This window comes from Oncorhynchus gorbuscha, linkage group LG18 (assembly GCF_021184085.1).
Source record: "Oncorhynchus gorbuscha isolate QuinsamMale2020 ecotype Even-year linkage group LG18, OgorEven_v1.0, whole genome shotgun sequence".
Lineage (NCBI taxonomy): Eukaryota > Metazoa > Chordata > Actinopteri > Salmoniformes > Salmonidae > Oncorhynchus > Oncorhynchus gorbuscha.
In genome coordinates, this window is record NC_060190.1 from 33,155,107 (window position 1) to 33,169,561 (window position 14,455).

The window sequence follows — 14,455 nt, forward strand, 5'->3', positions numbered from 1 at the left end:
TCACGTACAAATGCAACTCATTTATCCACCCCCACACAGGACAAAGATCAAAGGCCATGTCCACCAATGTTATTTACATGTTGAAATGTCCTTATGGTCTGTCTTACATAGGGAATACCCATAGAAGCCTCAAGACACGGATCAGTGAGCACCGCAGCAATATACGGACAGGTTGAGACAAAAAATCTGGTTGCTGTTCATTTTGTACAAGATGAACATCATGTTAGTTATCTGAGATACATTGGAATTGAAATGGTCAAGATGTCACACAGGGGAGGGGACATTGAGAGGAAACTTCTTCAAAGGGAATCTGAGGAAGTTTGACATTAAACCGTTTTTATAAAATGTCCAAATTGTGTTGTTTTTTTATTCAAATACTTGCTCATTTGGATGCCTGTGTTGCTGTTGAACACTTTCTGGGAGTGGGAATGCCATTTCCACTTCTACCAGCTCATGTTAATTGCCTAAGGTGATGTTCCTCTTCCCAGACATTGCTGAACTTACAATGCCTGGATAGGTATTTTACGCTTTGCGTCATGTGTAAGAACAGCCCTTAGCCGTGGTATATTGGCCATATACCACACCCATCGTGCCTTATTGCTTAAATATACTGAGATGACATTGCTGAAACATAAAAATATTGATAATCCAAAAATACATTTACCAAAAAATATGCTCAAGCCTCCCAGGTGGCGCAGTGGTTAAGGGCGCTGTATTGCAGCGCCAGCTGTGCCACCAGAGACTCTGGGTTTGCGCCCAGGCTCTGTCGTAACCGGCCACGACTGGGAGGTCCGTGGGGCGACGCACAATTGGCCTAGCGTCGTCCGGGTTAGAGAGGATTTGGCCGGTAGGGATATCCTTGTCTCATCGCACACCAGCGACTCCTGTGGCGGGCCGGGCGCATGTGTGCGCTAACCAAGGTTGCACGGTGAAAAGGTGCACGGTGTTTAGTCCGACACATTGGTGCGGCTGGCTTCTGGGTTGGATGCATGCTGTGTTAAGAAGCAGTGCGGCTTGGTTGGGTTGTGTATCGGAGGACGCATGACTTTCAACATCCGTCTCTCCCGAACCGGTACGGGAGTTGTAGCAATGAGACAAGGTAGTAGCTACTAAAAACAATTGGATACCACGAAAAAGGGGTAAAATTCACAACAACAAAAATATTTTAAAAATATGCTCAAACATCCTGTAATTGAAGCAAAAACTAGACAATGAAAAACAACTGGTTTCAAAACTGGTATCATCTAATTCAGTCTTTATCAGGGAGGATGAGTGTCTCTGATTTGTCCCCCATTTGTTTCCCAAATCGAAATCTGCCATATAACTACATCTAAAGATTATGCATTACTGATAGAATTGTCAACATGTCAGGTGATAGAGATTGTAATATGTTTCAATATGCTCATAAATGCAACTATACTGAAACCCAAATTGGTCTACACGGACATGTTCTGGCCTGGTTTAGGTCTTATCTGTCGGAAAGATATCAGTTTGTCTCTGTGAATGGTTTGTCCTCTGACAAATCAACTGTACATTTCGGTGTTCCTCAAGGTTCTGTTTTAGGACCACTATTGTTTTCACTATATATTTTACCTCTTGGGGATGTTATTCGAAAACATAATGTAAACTTTCACTGCTATGCGGATGACACACAGCTGTACATTTCAATGAAACATGGTGAAGCACCAAAATTGCCCTCGCTAGAAGCATGTGTTTCAGACATAAGGAAGTGGATGGCTGCAAACTTTCTACTATTAAACTCGGACAAAACAGAGATGCTTGTTCTAGGTCCCAAGAAACAAAGAGATCTTCTGTTGAATCTGACAATTAATCTTAATGGTTGTACAGTCGTCTCAAATAAAACTGTGAAGGACCTCGGCGTTACTCTGGACCCTGATCTCTCTTTTGAAGAACATATCAAGACCATTTCGAGGACAGCTTTTTTCCATCTACGTAACATTGCAAAAATCAGAAACTTTCTGTCCAAAAATGATGCAAAAAAATTAATCCATGCTTTTGTCACTTCTAGGTTAGACTACTGCAATGCTCTATTTTCCGGCTACCCGGATAAAGCACTAAATAAACTTCAGTTAGTGCTAAATACGGCTGCTAGAATCCTGACTAGAACCAAAAAATTTGATCATATTACTCCAGTGCTAGCCTCTCTACACTGGCTTCCTGTCAAAGCAAGGGCTGATTTCAAGGTTTTACTGCTAACCTACAAAGCATTACATGGGCTTGCTCCTACCTACCTCTCTGATTTGGTCCTGCCGTACATACCTATACGTACGCTACGGTCACAAGACGCAGGCCTCCTAATTGTCCCTAGAATTTCTAAGCAAACAGCTGGAGGCAGGGCTTTCTCCTATAGAGCTCCATTTTTATGGAACGGTCTGCCTACCCATGTCAGAGACGCAAACTCGGTCTCAACCTTTAAGTCTTTACTGAAGACTCATCTCTTCAGTGGGTCATATGATTGAGTGTAGTCTGGCCCAGGAGTGGGAAGGTGAACGGAAAGGCTCTGGAGCAACGAACCGCCCTTGCTGTCTCTGCCTGGCCGGTTCCCCTTTTTCCACTGGGATTCTCTGCCTCTAACCCTGTTACGGGGCTGAGTCACTGGCTTGCTGGGGCTCTCTCGTGCCGTCCCTGGGGGGGGTGCGTCACCTGGGTGGGTTGATTCACTGTTGTGGTCGGCCTGTCTGGGTTCCCCCCCACCCCTTGGGTTGTACCGTGTCGGAGATCTTTGTGGGCTATACTCGGCCTTGTCTCAGGATGGTAAGTTGGTGGTTGAAGATTTCCCTCTAGTGGTGTGGGGGCTGTGCTTTGGCAAAGTGGGTGGGGTTATATCCTTCCTGTTTGGCCCTGTCCGGGGGTGTCCTCGGATGGGGCCACAGTGTCTCCTGACCCCTCCTGTCTCAGCCTCCAGTATTTATGCTGCAGTAGTTTATGTGTCGGGGGGCTGGGGTCAGTTTGTTTATCTGGAGTACTTCTCCTGTCCTATTCGGTGTCCTGTGTAAATCTAAGTGTGCGTTCTCTAATTCTCTCCTTCTCTCTTTCTTTCTCTCTCTCGGAGGACCTGAGCCCTAGAACCATGCCCCAGGACTACCTGACATGATGACTCCTTGCTGTCCCCAGTCCACCTGGCCATGCTGCTGCTCCAGTTTCAACTGGCCTGGGCCCTAGGACCATGTCCCAGGACTACCTGACATGAGGACTCCTTGCTGTCCCCAGTCCACCTGGCCATGCTCCTGCTCCAGTTTCAACTGTTCTGCCTTACTATTATTCAACCATGCTGGTCATTTATGAACATTTGAACATCTTGGCCACGTTCTGTTATAATCTCCACCTGGCACAGCCAGAAGAGGACTGGCCACCCCACATATGCTCTCTCTAATTCTCTCTTTCTTTCTCTCTCTCGGAGGACCTGAGCCCTAGGACCGTGCCCCAGGACTACCTGACATGATGGCTCCTTGCTGTCCCCAGTCCATCTGACTGTGCTGCTGCTCCAGTTTCAACTGTTCTGCCTTATTATTATTTGACCATGCTGGTCATTTATGAACATTTGAACATCTTGGTCATGTTCTGTTATAATCTCTACCCGGCACAGCCAGAAGAGGACTGGCCACCCCACATAGCCCGGTTCCTCTCTAGGTTTCTTCCTAGGTTTTGGCCTTTCTAGGGAGTTTTTCCTAGCCACCGTGCTTTTACACCTGCATTGTTTGCTGTTTGGGGTTTTAGGCTGGGTTTCTGTACAGCACTTTGAGATATCAGCTGATGTACGAAGGGCTATATAAATCAATTTGATTTGATTTTGATTTGAAATGAAATATCCCAGAAATGTTACATATGCACGAAAAGCAAATTTCTCTCAAATTTTGCGCACAAATTTGTTACATCCCTGTTAGTGAGCATTTCTCCTTTGTCAAGATAATCCATCCACCTGACAGGTGTGGCATATCAAGAAGCTGATTAAACAGTATCATTACACAGGTGTACCTTGTGCTGGGGACAATAAAAAGCCACTAAAATGTGCAGTTTTGTCACACAACACAATACCACAGGTGTTTCAAGTTTTGAGGCAGTGTGCAATTGGCATTCTGACTGCAGGAATGTCCACTACAGCTGTTGCAAGATCATTTAATGTGAATTTCTCTACCATAAGCTGCCTCCAACTTCAATTTTGAGAATTTGGCAGTATGTCCAACCGGCCTCACAAATCAAATCAAATGTATTTATAAAGCCCTTCTTACATCAGCTGATAGCAGCACTGAATACCCGAATAGCAGCACTGTAGAAACTATTACACTCAACGGAACGACTTGATTAGTGTAGTGTCAACAACGCAGCCACTGCCAGCTAGCCTACTTCAGCAGTACTGTATCATTTTAATCATTTTAGTCAATAAGATTCTTGCTACGTAAGCTTAACTTTCTGAACATTCGAGACGTGTAGTCCACTTGTCATTCCAATCTCCTTGCATTAGTGTAGCCTCTTCTGTAGCCTGTCAACTATGTGTCTGTCTATCCCTGTTCTCTCCTCTCTGCACAGACCATACAAAAGCTCCACACCGCGTGGCCGCTGCCACCCTAATCTGGTGGTCCCAGCGCGCACGACCCACGTGGAGTTCCAGGTCTCCGGTAGCCTCTGGAACTGCCGGTCTGCAGCCAACAAGGCAGAGTTCATCTCAGCCTATGCCTCCCTCCAGTCCCTCGACTTCTTGGCACTGACAGAAACATGGATCACCACAGATAACACTGCTACTCCTACTGCTCTCTCTTCGTCCGCCCACGTGTTCTCGCACACCCCGAGAGCTTCTGGTCAGCGGGGTGGTGGCATCGGGATCCTCATCTCTCCCAAGTGGTCATTCTCTCTTTCTCCCCTTACCCATCTGTCTATCGCCTCCTTTGAATTTCATGCTGTCACAGTTACCAGCCCTTTCAAGCTTAACATCCTTATCATTTATCGCCCTCCAGGTCCCCTCGGAGAGTTCATCAATGAGCTTGATGCCTTGATAAGCTCCTTTCCTGAGGACGGCTCACCTCTCACAGTTCTGGGCGACTTTAACCTCCCCACGTCTACCTTTGACTCATTCCTCTCTGCCTCCTTCTTTCCACTCCTCTCCTCTTTTGACCTCACCCTCTCACCTTCCCCCGCTACTCACAAGGCAGGCAATACGCTCGACCTCATCCTTACTAGATGCTGTTCTTCCACTAACCTCATTGCAACTCCCCTCCAAGTCTCCGACCACTACCTTGTATCCTTTTCCCTCTCGCTCTCATCCAACACTTCCCACACTGCCCCTACTCGGATGGTATCGCGCCGTCCCAACCTTCGCTCTCTCTCCCCCGCTACTCTCTCCTCTTCCATCCTATCATCTCTTCCCTCTGCTCAAACCTTCTCCAACCTATCTCCTGATTCTGCCTCCTCAACCCTCCTCTCCTCCCTTTCTGCATCCTTTGACTCTCTATGTCCCCTATCTTCCAGGCCGGCTCGGTCCTCCCCTCCCGCTCCGTGGCTTGACGACTCATTGCGAGCTCACAGAACAGGGCTCCGGGCAGCCGAGCGGAAATGGAGGAAAACTCGCCTCCCTGCGGACCTGGCATCCTTTCACTCCCTCCTCTCTACATTTTCCTCCTCTGTCTCTGCTGCTAAAGCCACTTTCTACCACTCTAAATTCCAAGCATCTGCCTCTAACCCTAGGAAGCTCATTGCCACCTTCTCCTCCCTCCTGAATCCTCCTCCCCCTCCCCCTCCTCCCTCTCTGCAGATGACTTCGTCAACCATTTTGAAAAGAAGGTCGACGACATCCGATCCTCGTTTGCTAAGTCAAACGACACCGCTGGTTCTGCTCACACTGCCCTACCCTGTGCTCTGACCTCTTTCTCCCCTCTCTCTCCAGATGAAATCTCGCGTCTTGTGACGGCCGGCCGCCCAACATCCTGCCCGCTCGACCCTATCCCCTCCTCTCTTCTCCAGACCATTTCCGGAGACCTTCTCCCTTACCTCACCTCGCTCATCAACTTATCCCTGACCGCTGGCTACGTCCCTTCCGTCTTCAAGAGAGCGAGAGTTGCACCCCTTCTGAAAAAACCTACACTCGATCCCTCCGATGTCAACAACTACAGACCAGTATCCCTTCTTTCTTTTCTCTCCAAAACTCTTGAACGTGCCGTCCTTGGTCAGCTCTCCCGCTATCTCTCTCAGAATGACCTTCTTGATCCAAATCAGTCAGGTTTCAAGACTAGTCATTCAACTGAGACAGCTCTTCTCTGTATCACGGAGGCGCTCCGCACCGCTAAAGCTAACTCTCTCTCCTCTGCTCTCATCCTTCTAGACCTATCGGCTGCCTTCGATACTGTGAACCATCAGATCCTCCTCTCCACCCTCTCCGAGTTGGGCATCTCCGGCGCGGCCCACGCTTGGATTGCGTCCTACCTGACAGGTCTCTCCTACCAGGTGGCGTGGCGAGAATCTGTCTCCTCACCACGCGCTCTCACCACTGGTGTCCCCCAGGGCTCTGTTCTAGGCCCTCTCCTATTCTCGCTATACACCAAGTCACTTGGCTCTGTCATAACCTCACATGGTCTCTCCTATCATTGCTATGCAGACGACACACAATTAATCTTCTCCTTTCCCCCTTCTGATGACCGTTCCAGACATATCAGTGTGGGTGACGGATCACCACCTCAAGCTGAACTTCGGCAAGACGGAGCTGCTCTTCCTCCCGGGGAAGGACTGCCCGTTCCATGATCTCGCCATCACGGTTGACAACTCCATTGTGTCCTCCTCCCAGAGCGCTAAGAACCTTGGCGTGATCCTGGACAACACCCTGTCTTTCTCAACTAACATCAAGGCGGTGGCCCGTTCCTGTAGGTTCATGCTTTACAACATCCGCAGAGTACGACCCTGCCTCACACAGGAAGCGGCGCAGGTCCTAATCCAGGCACTTGTTATCTCCCGTCTGGATTACTGCAACTCGCTGTTGGCTGGGCTCCCTGCCTGTGCCATTAAACCCCTACAACTCATCCAGAACGCCGCAGCCCGTCTAGTGTTCAACCTTCCCAAGTTCTCTCACGTCACCCCGCTCCTCCGCTCTCTCCACTGGCTTCCAGTTGAAGCTCGCATCCGCTACAAGACCATGGTGCTTGCCTACGGAGCTGTGAGGGGAACGGCACCTCAGTACCTCCAGGCTCTGATCAGGCCCTACACCCAAATAAGGGCACTGCGTTCATCCACCTCTGGCCTGCTCGCCTCCCTACCACTGAGGAAGTACAGTTCCTGCTCAGCCCAGTCAAAACTGTTCGCTGCTCTGGCTCCCCAATGGTGGAACAAACTCCCTCACGACGCCAGGACAGCGGAGTCAATCACCACCTTCCGGAGACACCTGAAACCCCACCTCTTTAAGGAATATCTAAGATAGGATAAAGTAATCCTTCTCACCCCCCTTAAAATATTTAGATGCACTATTGTAAAGTGGCTGTTCCACTGGATGTCATAAGGTGAATGCACCAATTTGTAAGTCGCTCTGGATAAGAGCGTCTGCTAAATGACTTAAATGTAAATGTAAATGTCTGATATCTCAAAGTGCTGTACAGAAACCCAGCCTAAAACCCCAAACAGCAAGCAATGCAGGTGTAGAAGCACGGTGGCCAGAACCTAGGAAGAAACCTAGAGAAGCAGGCTTATGAGGGGTGGCCAGTCCTCTTCTGGCTGTGCGGGGTGGAAATTATAACAGAATATGGCCAAGATGTTCAAATGTTCATAATCACAGTGGTTGTCATGGGTGCAACAGGTCAGCACCTCAGGAGTAAATATCAGTTGGCTTTTCATAGCCGATGATTCAGAGTATCTCTACCGCTCCTGCTGTCTCTAGAGAGTTGAAGACAGCAGGTCTGGGACAGGTGGCACGTCCGGTGAACAGGTCAGGGTTCCATAGCCGCAGGCAAATCAGTTGAAACTGGAGCAGCAGCACGGCCAGGTGGACTGGGGACAGTAGTAAGAAGTCATCAGGCCAGGTAGTCCTGAGGCATGGTCCTAGGGCTCAGGTCCTCAGAGAGAAAGAAAGAATGAATTAGAGAGAGCAATCTTAAATTCACACAGGACACCGGATAAGACAGGAGATATAACAGACTGACCATTGCCCCCTCACACATAAACTACTGCAGCATAAATACTGGAGGCTGAGACAGGAGGGGTCGGGAGACAAACAGGCAGGATATAACCCCAAACAGGGAGGATATAACCCCACCCACTTTGCCAAAGCACAGCCCCCACACCACTAGAGGGACATCTTCAACCACCAACTTATCTTCCTGAGACAAGGCCGAGTATAGCCCACAAAGATCTCCAACACGGCACAACCCAAGGGGGGGCGCCAACCCAGACAGGAAGATCACGTCAGTGACTCAACCCACTCAAGTGACGCACCCCTCCTAGGGACGGCATGGAAGAGCACCAGTAAGCCAGTGACACAGCCCCTGTAATAGGGTTAGAGGCAGAGAATCCCAGTGGAAAGAGGGGAACCGGCCAGGCAGAGACAGCAAGGGCGGTTCTTTGCTCCAGTGCCTTTCCGTTCACCTTCACACTCCTTGGCCAGACTACACTCAATCATAGGACCCACTGAAGAGATGAGTCTTCAATAAAGATTTAAAAGTTGAGCCCGAGTCTGCGTCTCTCACATGGGTAGGCAGACCATTCCATAAAAATTGAGTTCTATAAGAGAAAGCCCTGCCTCCAGCTGTTTGCTTAGAAATTCTAGGGACAATTAGGAGGCCTGCGTCTTGTGACCGTAGCGTACGTGTAGGTATGTACGGCAGGAACAAATCAGGAAAGATAGGTAGAAGCAAGCCCATGTAATGCTTTGTAAAGGTTAGCAGTAAAACCTTGAAATCAGCCCTTGCCTTAACAAGAAGCCAGTGTAGAGAGGCTAGCACTGGAGTAATATGATCAAATTTTGGATTCTAGTTAAGATTCTAGCAGCCGTGTTTAGCACTAACTGAAGTTTATTTAGTGCTTTATCCAGGTAGCCAGAAAGTAGAGCATTGCAGTAGTCTAACCTAGAAGTGACAAAATAATTAATACATTTTTCTGCATCATTTTTGAACAGAAAGTTTCAGATTTTTGCAATGTTACGTAGATGGAAAAAAGCTGTCCTTGAAACAGTCTTGATATGTTCGTCAAAAGATAAATCAGGGTCCCGGGTAATGCTGAGGTCCTTCACAGTTTTATTTGAGACGACTGTACAACCATCAAGATTAATTGTCAAATTCAACAGAAGATCTCTTTGTTTCTTGGGACCTAGAACAAGTATCTCTGTTTTGTCCGAGTTTAAAAGTAGAACATTTGCAGCCATCCACATCCTTATGTCTGAAACACAGGCTTCCAACGAGGGCAATTTTGGGGCTTCACCATGTTTAATCGAAATGTACAAATGTGTGTCATCTGCATAGCAGTGAAAGTTAACATTATGTTTCCGAATGACATCACCAAGAGGTAAAATATATAGTGAAAACAATAGTGGTCCTAAAACGGAACCTTGAGGAATACCGAGATTTACAGTTGATTTGTCAGAGGACAAACCATCCACAGACACAAACTGATATCTTTCCGACAGATAAGATCTTAACCAGGCCATAACTTGTCCGTGTAGACCAACTTGGGTTTCCAACCTTTCCAAAAGAATGTGGTGATCGATGGTATCATAGGCAGCACTAAGGTCTAGGAGCACGAGGACAGATGCAAAACCTCGGTCTGATGCCATTAAAAGGTCATTTACCACCTTCACAAGTGCAGTCTCAGTGCTATGATGGGGTCTAAAACCAGACTGGAGCGTTTTGTATACATTGTTTGTCTTCAGGAAGGCAGCGAGTTGCTGTGCAACACCTTTTTCATTTTTTTTTTTGAGGAATGGGAGATTCGATATAGGCCGATAGTTTTTTATATTTTCTGGGTCAAGGTTTTTTCAAGAGAGGCTCCATTTATTATGTGCAACATAGGAGGGCCAAGCACAGGAAGCAGCTCTTTCAATAGTTTAGTTGGAATAGGGTCCAGTATGGAGCTTGAAGGTTTAGAGGCCATGATTATTTTCATCATTGTGTCAAGATATATAGTACTAAAACACTTGAGTGTCTCCCTTGATCCTAGGTCCTGGCAGAGTTGTGCAGACTCAGGACAACTGAGCTTCGGAGGAATACGCAGATTTAAAGAGGAGTCCGTAATTTGCTTTCTAATGATCATGATCTTTTCCTCAAAAATGTACATGAATTTATCCCTGTTAAATTGGAAAAATAGGATGATCGAGAAGTAGTGAGGGCTCTTTGATACTGCACGGTACTGTCTTTCCAAGCTCGTCGGAAGACTTCCAGTTTGGTGTGACGTCATATCCGTTCCAATTTTTTGGAAGCTTGCATCAGAGCTCGGGTATTTTCTGTATACCAGGGAGCTAGTTTCTTATGACAAATGTTTTTGGTTTTTAGGGGTGCGACTGCATCTAGGGTATTGCGCAAGGTTAAATTTAGTTCCTCAGTTAGGTGGTTAACTGATTTTTGTACTCTGATGTCCTTGTGTAGGCGGAGGGAGTCTGGAAGGGCATCAAGGAATTTTTGGGTTGTCCGAGAATTTATTGCACGACTTTTGATGATCCTTGGTTGGGGTCTGAGCAGATTATTTGTTGCAATTGCAAATGTAATAAAATGGTAGTCCGATAGTCCAGGATTATGACAACATTTATTCCATGGAACAAAACTGGGTCAAGAGTATGACTGTGGCAGTGAGTAGGTCCCGAGAGATGTTGGACAAAACCCACTGAGTCAATAATGGCTCCGAAAGCCTTTTGGAGTGGGTCGGTGGACTTTTCCATGTGAATATTAAAGTCACCATAAATGTGAATATTATCTACAATGACTACAAGATCCGATAGGAATTCAGGGAACTCAGTGAGGAACGCTGTATATGGCCCAGGAGGCCTGTAAACAGTAGCTATAAAAAGTGATTGAGTACACTGCATACAGTATTTTTATTCAGTATAATTCGGTAACCATCTGCCTCTGGTCTAGCCTTCCTTTCCAAGACTCAATGAAAAGGACATAGTCTGTTGTAGATATCCATGCAATTTTAAGATAACTATGACCTTAAAAGGATAGTTTACTTATATAGGTACTATAGATAACATAATAGAAATAGGTGCCTATATTAGCATATTCACGCTTCACATACAAATCATCCCAAAATATGAAAACATTTACTGTGTAACTCAATGAACATACTTAAAGATGATTTGGCAAAAATGCTAATTTACAGTGCATGGAGAAGTAAGTCAAGATCCCTTGACTTTTTCTTACGTTACAGCCTTATTCTAAAAATGGAAAAATTAATTAAATAACTAACAATTCACAATCTACAAACAATAACCCATAAGGACAAAGCAAAAAAGGGGTTTTAGCATTTTTTTTCAAATAAAAAACATACCTTATTTACATAAGTATTCAGACCCTTTGAATATCCTTGACATGTTTCTACAACTTGATCGGGGTCCACCTGTGGTATATTCAATTGATTGGACATGATTTGGAAAGGCACACACCTGTCTATATAAGGTCCTACAGTTGGCAGTGCATGTCCGAGCAAAAACCAAGCAATGAGGTCAAAGGAATTGTCCACCAAGACTCTTCCTGGAGCTGGCCACCCGGCCAAACTGAGCAATCGGGGGAGAAGGACCTTGGTCAGAGAGATGACCAAGAACCCGATGGTCACTCTGACAGAGCTCCTCTGTGGAGATGGGAGAACCTTTCAGAAGGACAACGATCTATGCTGTACTACACCAATCAGACGGAAGCTACTCAGTAAAAGGCACATGACAGCCCACTTGGAGTTTGCCAAAAGGCAACTAACTAAAGACTCTCAGACTATGAGAAACACGATTCTCTGGTCTGATGAAACCAATATTGAACTCTTTGGCCTCAATGCCAAGCGTAACGCCTGGAGGAAACCTGGCACCACCCCTATGGTGAAGCCAGGTTAGTGGCATCATCGTGCTATGGGGATGTTTTTCAGCAGCAGGCACTGGGAGGATCGAGGGAAAGATAAACAGACCTAAGCACAGAGAGATCCTTGATGAAAACCTGCTCCAGAGCTCTCAGGACCTCAGGCTGGTGCAAAGGTTCACCTTCCAACAGGACAACGACCCTAAGCACACAGCCAAGACAACGCAGGAATGGCTTCGGGACAATTCTCAATGTCCTTGAGTGGCCTAGCCAGAGCCCGCACATGAACCTGATCGAACATCTCTGGAGAGACCTGAAAATAGTTGTGCAGTGATGCTCCCCATTCAACCTGACAACAGTTTGAGAGGATCTGCAGAGAAGAATGGAAGAAACTCCCCAAATACAGGTGTGCCAAGCTTGTACTGTCATACCCAAGAAGACTCTAGGCTGTAATTGCTGCCAAAGGTACTTCAACTAAGTTCTGAATAAAGGGTCTGAATACCTATGTAAATGTGATCATTCTGTAAATGTTTTATTGTGGGGTATTGTGTGTAGATTGAGGAAAAGAAACAATAGGTTGTAATGTAACAAAATGTGGAAAAAGTCAAAGGGTCTGAATACTTTCCGAATGCACAGTAGGTACCATTGACTTGCAGTGGATTTGTGCCACAAATGCTAAAAAGTTAGCATTAGAAACAGTGGCCAGGTAAAAGCAACACATGGATTGTTATCATATCTTGTCCATAGACTGGTATGATAAGTACTGTAGAACTTGGTTCTAAAGCTGTATCTGTACCCATTGGATGCAGTGATCCACAATATAGTGCCTATATCCAGGAAAGCCAAAGTTCCAACAGCTGGGCCTAAAATAGTGTATAAAGATCATACAAAAGATTTTGCTGTGACTCTTATGTGGATGACTTTAAAAATATTTGTTGGTCTGATTAATGAGCATCCAGACGCCGCACTTGATGAATTTATGAAATTGCTTCTTTGAATTATTTATAAACATGCACGTGTTACGAAACTGACCATTAGAACGGTTCATTAAGGATTGATAAGGAATTGAAAAACCGTATGGTTGAAAGAGACGGGGCAAAAGGTGTGGCTAATATGTCTGGCTGCACATCTGACTGGCTGACTTAGTGCAAATTGAGAAATTATGTGACTAAACTCAACAAATAGAAGAAGAAGCTGTATTAGGAAGCCACGGTCAATGATATAAAGAGTATTTTAAATGAAGTTATGGGCAGAAAGAGCGAGGATGGTAGTTGACTCTATAGCCACTCCTATCTCATATGTTTAATCTGAGCCTAGAGGAAAGTGTCTGTCCTCAGGCCTGGAGGGAAGCTAAAGTAATTCTGCTACCCAAGAGTGGTAAAGTGGCCTTAATTGGCTCGAACAGCAGACCTATAAGCTTGCTGCTAGCTCTCAGCAAACTGTTGGGGGAAAAAATTGTCTGACCAAATACAAGGATATTTCTCTGTAAACAAATTAACAGACTTTCAGCATGCTTATAGAGAAGGGCACTCAACATGTACTGCACTGACACAAATGACTGATGATTGGTTGAAAGACATTGATGATAATTAGATTGTTGGAGCGCTACTGTTAGATTTTACTCTTTTCTAATTTTTACCAATGGCCTGCAACTGGCATTAAACAAAGCATGTGTCCCCATGTATGCTAATTTTTCAACCATATATACATCAGCAACCACAGCTAATGAAGTCACTGAAACCCTTAAGAGTTGCAGTCTGTTTTGGAAGGGGTTGCAAGTAATAAACTGGTCCTGTACATCTCTACAACTAAAATCATTGTATTTGGTACAAATCATTCAAGTTCTAGACCTCAGCTGAATCTGGTAATGAATGGTGTGGCTGTTGAACAAGTTGAGGAGACTAAATTACTTGGCGTTACTTTGATTGTAAACTGTCATGGTCAAAACATATAGATTCAATGGTTGTAAAGATGGGGAGAGGTCTGTCCGTGATAAAGAGATGCTCTGCTTTTTTGACACCACACTCCAAAAACCAAGATCTGCAGGCTCTAGTTTTGTCTAATCTTGGTTGTTGTCCAGTCGTGTGGTCCAGTGCTGCAAGGAAAGACCTAGTTCAGCTGCAGCTGGCCTAGAACAGAGCGGCACGTTTTGCTCATTGTAAATCAGAGGGCATATATAAATACTATGCATGCCAGTCGCTCTTTTATTTATATCAGCCCTCTGATTTACAATGAAGAGCAAAATGTGCAGCTTGAGACTGACTGCATCACTTCTTTTTATATTAAACATGTGTTGGAAATCCCAAATTGTCAATTTACACAGCTCTGACACACTTACCACACCAGACATGCCACCAGGGGCCTTTTCAGTCCAAATCCAGAATAAATTCAAGAAAGCATACAATATTATATAGAGCCCTTATTGCATGAAACTTCCTTCCATCTCATGTGCACAAAAACAGCAAAACTGGTTT